Raw genomic sequence first — 6,397 nt, forward strand, 5'->3', positions numbered from 1 at the left:
GAAAATGTCCAGGGCTCAAATACTTGGGGTAAAGCCTGAACTAAACGAAATGAGTTTTCTCTTCCAGTGGCACATCTCAGGGCCTTTAAAATGCTGAGGAGGGTGGGATCGGGGAGAGGAGCGTGTGTCTTTCCCAGTGTGTGTTTTTCGGCAACAGAACTCCTACTTGATTTTTCACGGAGCCACCCTGTGGGGGTGTCTGAGGCTCTGGGAACCAGACAGCATTTAGAATCTGAGCGTTCTACCTGTCTGGGACAGCGCTGCTTTTAACAGTTTGGTTGGTCTGTTCATCCAGCTCTTAGAGAATTAAGCCTTTATTAGCTTAATGGAGTTTTGTTTTCTGTTTTTAATGGCAAAAGGTTCAACCAAAGGCCGTAACTGAGCTTGTTACAAACTCCACACACTCAGATTGCTGAGGCCGAGCAGGGAGGAAGCCTGTTGTAACTTCGGTATCAGATAGACCTGGATTTGAAAGCCATCCTGCCACTTGCTCATGTGTCGTCCTAAGCAAACGGCTTGCCTTCTTCGCGCCTCGATCTGCTTGTGCTTGAGTACAATGGGCCGAGTCCCACACCCCCACGAGGCTGTCACGAGGATTACATGAGACCACGCAAGTGAAACGCCCACCAGAGCTCGGCGCTGGCTCGGCGCTGGCTCGGCGCCTCCTCTCGCGCCTCTGTGTATCTGTTCCCTCTCGTGGGGCAAGGAGGACAGTCTATTAATTCGTTCTGCAGCATTTCCTTTGTTCTAAAACCATCTCTTTCAAACCTCAAGGGCTCTCTGGTCCCTTATGCTGGAGGCTGAGGTATGGGAAGGCAGCTGGGCTTCCCTCATTTCACACAAGAGGATTTAATAGACTTTGATCAGACCCTCCTCTGCCATTATCTTTCTAGACTGAGGAGCCTTCGTCTTTCCCATCTGTCTTCATACAACGCTCAACCCCAACTGCCGCCTGACTGTACGAGCAGGATTACAGGGCGGTTGGGCTGCTGAGGGGGGTAGAGAGACAGGAGTTCAAGTCCCGACTCTTGACACTTCCTATGCGACTTTGGCCATGTCCTTCGACCTCTCAGAGCCTCCATTTTCTCCGTTTTAGAAAAGGAGACCGAGTAGACCTCATCTATTAGGTGGTCGGAGACAAGAATTAATTTGCTAGGCCACAGTGCACACTGGGCAGGCCGTCCACAGCACACTGCTGTCACCAAGAGGCAGCTTTCTTTCAAAGTCTTGAATGTGGCCTTCAAGGCTCCCAGCTGCCTCTCTGGCCTCAATCCTTGTTAGCCCCTCCCATCTGCCACCATTGTTGCCATGGCAGCCCTCTTAGACCTGAACACTTCCTACCTTCTTGATTTCCTACCAAGGCTCTGGACATGCTGCTGACCCTTCTACCTGGTTTATCTGCCTTCGTGGGAACTTTCTTCAAGTGTCACCTTCAACATGCGCCTCTGTGAAGCCCTTCCCAAAGTCTTTCTGACCCTACCTACATACATTCCCGTTACAGCCCTCACCCCCCTGGACCACCAAGGTCAGTTTTCTCCCGACTAGACTCAGTTCCTCTGGCTGTGGCACTGCCTGGCTAGGTGACACTGGATGAGTCCCTTCACCACTTTCGGCCTTACTTTCTCCACGATGAAGTAGAGATAACAATCCTTGAAGCTCGAGGAGGTTCAGGGGTTTATGCGAAGTCCCCGTGTAGCGCCTGGCACAGAGAAAAGCCATGCCAATCCGTGCTAGTTCATCGAGGCGGCAGTTCTGAGAGAGTCCCCTCCGCCAGACCCTCAGCAATAGGAACTGGGGTGGGAGACAGTTAGGAGCAGGAGTAACAGGTCCGAAGGCATGAACCAGCTCCTCAGGACAACCCCCAGTCCCTCCCAGACCCCCAGACAAGCTTCTGAGACGGATGCCATGTGCAGGATTCACATTTATTGGTTCAGATACAGTACCTAACATTTGCTACACATGCATTTCACACTAATTGGTCACATTTCCACAGGTAGTCAATTCACAGAACAGGGCCCATCCCTTGCCAGCTGGCGAGGGCGGGAGGTAGCAGAGGGCCTGGGTAGCCTGCAGAGTCCGCCGACTGTCATCTGGTCATGCAGGGTTGATGGAGCCAGGAAGGCGGGCAGCCCTTGGCCGGCCCTCTGGGGACAAGGGCTGAGACATCCCATTCACTTGATTCCTACACAGGACTGTGGGTAGAAGTGGGCCTTGGTGGGCAGCCCAGGGCAGGCTTAGGGAAGTGTACCCACCTGACGGGTGGTGTGTGCGGAGGGTGGTGCTGCCTATGTCTTGGAGCATAGGAAGGGGAGGGGGAGGCCTTGCCACGGGGGAGGCTAGGCTCTGGCTGGGCAGGTGGGAAGGAGTCCCCAGACACAGCCCAGACATCACAATGTGGCCACAAGCCCCTATCGGAGGCCTGGGATGGCAACACAGACAAAAACACCAACACCCTGCAGCAGGCGGGGTCTTCTTTCCCGACAAAAACATGTAAACAGAACAGGAGCTACAGTACTCTTTTCCCACAGGATTTCTCAGAGAGGAATCGACCAGGATGTCACTTAAGAGGTAGTTTTTTTTTTCTTTTTCATGGAAATTTGAGTCAACAACATTATCACCTAATACAAGACATTTCAGAGAAAGAAAACAGCAGTCACCAGAGGGCAAAGGCGGTCCCTTCCACTAGCCCTTGAGCTGGCAGAGGGGCTGGCTCCTGGTTCGGAAGACTAGCTCCCACCAGTACCACAACTTTTTCCTGGGCTTAGAGGACACTGTGGCCTTGCCCTCAGCTTCCCTTTGAGCCTACAGGGACTCCTGAGCAGGCGGTGGCCCATTTAGGGCTGCAGGCCTGGAAGAGGGAGGCTAGATGGGACTGGACTGGACAGAAGGACCAGGCTTCTTATGAACTGGTAGAGGCAGGGCCTCTGTGGCTCTGGTTGCAGGACAGCCAGAAGTCAAGTCTCAAGGCCGCCCAGGTCTGGCCGAAGTGGAAGCCCCAGTTGGTTCTCTGACTAGCTCTCCAGAGCTCCTTCCTTTGAGGAGACAGTCCAGGTCTGGTCCCCAAGCCCAGAAAAGATATTGCTTGTGGCAGCTAAGAGAGGGGTTTCTGGGGACCCTGTAATTAAATACACATCCCTGAGCTATGGCCCTAGAAACCCTTACTCAAGGCTAACCAGATTCCAGCACCTGGTGGAATGATTGCCGTTTCTCATCCAGAGACACAGATAAAACATCATTTCATGGACACTGGATATAGATGCTTCAAGCCAAGGAAAAAGACAGGATAATCACCTGCAAAGGCAGAGGGGAGTTCGGGGGAACTCTCTGTGGATCAAAGGGGATAAAGAGTAGTTTTTTTTTTTTTTTTTTTTCTTTTTTTTAACCTTAAAAAAAAATCAACAAAGAAAAATGCAAAGTTTAATAAAGGGGCTAGTTTGAAAAATTGGATCTCTTAAAACAATTGCAAAAATTTAAAAAGCGGGAACCAGCAGTTAGCGTAATGGCTATGTCGCTGGACTCCCACATAGTCGACCGCGGTTCGTGTCCCGGACCCGGTGGCTTAAAACTCACGCCGGGCGCGTGTGCGTGCGTGCCCAAGATCCCGAGAGGAGAATGGAGGAGAAGGGATTGCGGCGTGACCATCCCCCCTGGAGGGTGATTTCTCGCTTTCTGTCTCTATGTCTCTCTCTGTCTGTCTGGCGAGCGCACGCGCCCTACAGTGAAAATCTCTAAAAAAAAAAAAAAAAAAAAAATTAAAAAGCGACAGGGAAAAAAAGACATAGGCCAGGGGTCCAGAGCTAAAGACTTGGAACCACTATTCAGCCTCCTGCCCTGCTGGGAGGCCCCCTTCCTTTGGCCAGTCTTGGATATGGCTTAGAAGTGCCCACTCTGGATTTGCCTGTGCCCATATATCCTATTTCCTAGGAAACCAAGAACAAGCAAATGTAGGAAGTAGTGGAGCAAAGTAGAGAGCCTTGTTTTAAGGACTTGTGACACCGACCATGGCAGATACTCATTTCCCTGAGAACGGGTGGCAACTGAGAGGTAGGCTGGTGTGGAGGGGGTGACTTTCAGGGAAGCCACGGAGACTCCTAGGTTCTTCCTATCCTGTTCTGGGAAACAGGATGGGGAGGTTTCTGCCTCTTCCTTCTGTCCTTAGAGGCTCGCCTACCTCACTATGGGTCATTCACGGGGACTAGGTGGAGTGCTCTGAGATAGCTTCTGGGAAATTTCTCCAGACTGAGGAAGGGTTAGAACACCAAACCTTGCAAAGGACCCCAAACGTCTACAAAGGTAGGCAGAGCATGAGTTATAGACAAAGCTCCAAGACTTAAAACTTTTGTCTTGGGTCAAGACAATGATCAAAAGGAAAGGAAGGGAAAGCTTGCATGTTTCAACACAGTGCAAGGAGGTGGGAATTCTCCTTTTCCCACCCAGCTTTAGGGTCATATTTTTATGGTGGAAAAATTCTCACTCAAAGTGAGTGCTTTTGGTGGCTAGGGACCAGAGCGACAGAGAAGAGAAGAGGAATTAAGAGACAACATGCATAACTTTTTTCTTCTTCCACTAGCAAAAAGGCTACCTGTTAACCAAACATTATGGGAAGAAAGGCGGAAAAACAAAACAAAACAAAACAAAAACCAAGCACACCAAACCTCCTCCTCCAACCTTTCTCTGTGTCCTTCAAACCAAATTCACAAATACATCTAGTGGCTGACCTAATGTCTCCACGCTGCTAGCTATACTCCTACCTCCTCCTCATAATACCTGAGTTTGCAATGCAACATTCACTTTACCCTGTTTAAAAAAACCCACGTCATAAAGGGACTGGGTGCAGAAGACATTAAAGGCAGTCCACAGGTCAGGCTCCCGCTCGGAACACAGGGCCACTTGGCTCAGAGATTCTGCAGGGCTCTCGGCAATGAATGGGCTCTTTGTTCTGTGGAATCTGCTGCAAACATTTGTAAAAATGGATCTGCACAATGGCAACTTGCAGAACCTTCCCCCCACTCCACAAATTAACAAATTGCTCTGTTTAATACTACATGACTGGAAAGACCTGCTCTTGCCTCATCAGAGAGCAACTTTCTTTGACACCCAACACAATAGAAAAATGCTTAATTTGAAAAGGAGTTTGATAAAATAATAATATGATAGATGGAGGTTGAAGTAAAGAGAGAGGTTTCACACGGGAGCTGTCTTGGAGAAGGGGGTCTCTGATATGTCTTCCCTCCTCTAACTTGAGGGAAGCAGCTCCGAGTCTGACCTATAGCCAAATGTGATCGTGTTGGTTAAATAAAAAATTCAGGGAAACAAGAAAAACTGTGAACTTAGAGAAATAAAACAGTTACAGACACACACACACACACACACACATCTTCCCATTGACATGTGAAAAACATGCTAGCTGGATGAGGAAATATCTTCTTTCTTACTCAGAGTGGCTGGGCAAACAGCTTTGAAGAGGAATGCTCTGAGTATTAGCTCCATCGAGGGACAAGATCATCACTATGCTGTACCCGTAACATTTCACCAGAGAGAAAACATTACAACCAGTCACAGACTACCCAGTATGCACACTGTGGTGGTCCCCTGGGTAGGTTTACTAGGCTGAGGTGGGGAGAGAGCAAACAGCCTTCGACCAAACAGGCAGAAGGAGGTGCTGTGGTCCCTGCCTAGGGATGCTAAGCGGTCTACCTGCTGCTCTGGCTGTGGGAGGTACCTGACGTAGGTGGAGGCAACTGTTATACCAAGGTGGACAAGAAAAGCACCTGAAAGAGTTCCCAGACAGACCTGGTGTGACCGCTGGCCAAAGTCAAGAGGGTCAGGAACACTTCCTGGGACAAGGTGGGGCAGGTAGTGAAAGGACAAGGGTCCAGGCCACATCTGCAGAGGCCAGAGCAGCCAGGCCCTTAGGAACATGAGGTAGTTTAAAGCCTGCTTCCCTTCCAGGTGCTTTCGGCTCCAGCCCTCCTGGCCATGGTCAGCCAGGCCACTGATACTGTAAGGGGCAGCTGGGAGGCCTTGGGCTTTCTGTCACAGGGCCCTAAGGAAAACTGCTCGGTCTTATTTGGGGAGATTAGAACTCTGAAGCAAAATTTAGAAATAAGATTTCTGGTTAGCAAATGGGTGAGTGCATGGTCCTTCCCACTGGTTAAAAAATAGGCTATATTTTTAGATTCAGTCCTGGGAGTCTGATGGGATGGTACAGGAAGAGGGACAGGGAATTCCAAAGGTAGAATGTTTGTTCTTTTACCAGTCTGGCCTTTGTCCCATTACCCTTTGAAGAAAATAAGTCAAAGTGAGAATAAATCAGTAGTGGGCACTGGGATTCAGGACATGGCATTTTGCCCTGCTGGTTTTTCAGAGAGCTAGTAGAAAGCAGACTTGATAAGGG

The sequence above is a fragment of the Tupaia chinensis genome, unplaced genomic scaffold (genome assembly GCF_000334495.1).
Source record: "Tupaia chinensis unplaced genomic scaffold, TupChi_1.0 Scaffold000575_1, whole genome shotgun sequence".
Lineage (NCBI taxonomy): Eukaryota > Metazoa > Chordata > Mammalia > Scandentia > Tupaiidae > Tupaia > Tupaia belangeri.